This window comes from Otolemur garnettii, unplaced genomic scaffold (genome assembly GCF_000181295.1).
Source record: "Otolemur garnettii isolate 467f Iridium unplaced genomic scaffold, OtoGar3 scaffold00175, whole genome shotgun sequence".
In the NCBI taxonomy this organism is placed as follows: domain Eukaryota; kingdom Metazoa; phylum Chordata; class Mammalia; order Primates; family Galagidae; genus Otolemur; species Otolemur garnettii.
Genome location: NW_003852570.1, coordinates 883,726 through 885,121, shown reverse-complemented (window position 1 = coordinate 885,121; position 1,396 = coordinate 883,726).

Below are 1,396 nucleotides of genomic sequence, written 5' to 3'. Positions count from 1 at the left end.
ATCAGCCAATCTGTGCCTCTATAGAGGACAATTTAAGCCATTTACATTGATAGAAATTATTGAGAAGACTGGTAAAATTTTGGTCATCAAGTTGTTCAAAAGTCCAGTAGACATTTTTAATCCTTTTACCATTGTGGAAGTTGGAATTTGATCAAAAGTTTCTGGGTGGGTTTACTTTTGTGGTGGAGGATTGCACTTGTCATTATGAGGGATAGGTTTGAGAATTTCCTGAAGAGCTGGTTTAGTTATAGCAAATTTCTTCAACATGTGAATGTCATTAAACTATTTAATTTCTCCATCATAGATGAAACTCAGTTTAGCTGGGTAGATCCTGGGTTGAAAGTTCTTTTGTTTTGGGAGATTAAAAGTCAATGACCATCCTCTTCTAGCCTGAAAGGTTTCAGCTGAGAGATCTGCAGTCATCCTAATACTCTTCCTCTTGTAGGTTATGCTTTTCTTACATCTAACTGCTTTCAGAATTTTTTCTTTCATCTTAACTTTGGTGAAGTTAATTATGATGTGTCTGGGGAATGTCTTGTTTGGGTTGAGTTATGCTGGGGTTCTGAAACTATTTGCTATCTGAATTTCAGAATCTCTTGGCATGTCTGGAAAGTTCTCTTTCATAATTTCATGAAGAGCCTCAGTGTTTTTGTGAAGCAACTTCGTCATCTTCAGGGATTCGTATAAGGCGAATATTTTTTTTCTTTGAATTATCCGAGATCTCTCTGAGAGTGAGATCTGTTTTTGCTCTCCATTTCTTTTGATCTTTGCGTTCCTAGGCTTCTTCAAAAGCTTTGTCTTCAAAATCAGAGATCCTTTCTTCTGCCTGTTGCACTCTGTTACGGAGGAATTCTGCCGCGTCTTTCAGAATCTTGAGGGCTGCAACTTCTTTTCTCAGTGTTTCAAAATCTTTGATCATTTTATCTTTGAAATCGTTGAGTTCTTGAGACATCTTTTGAATAATTTCTTGAACTCCTAATTCTTTCCTTTCTTCCCTTCTGTTAATGGTATTTACTATCCACGTTCTGAACTCGATTTCTGACATCTTAGCCATTTGCTTGTGGATGGGGTCTTCAACATTTTCCCTTGGAGGAGTTGATCTACTCTGGTTATTTGAGTTGCCAGAGTTTTTCCACTGGTTCCATCCCATGCTGAGTTTACCTTGTTTGGAGGCCTTATCAGAACCATTCAGTTGGTGGCTTCTTCTGGTTGCCTAGAGAGACAGGCAGAGTGTGTCTGCTATCTTCTCCCAGTTCTCTGGGGCTGGGGCAATCAAGGTGCAGTGGAACAGCAGCAGCTGCATGGGAGTATGCATGGCCAGATTAGACCTCATTCAGCCTGCCAGGGTGACCGGGAGGCAGGAGACTGGCAGCAGCCCGATGAGTCCTACTTCGGC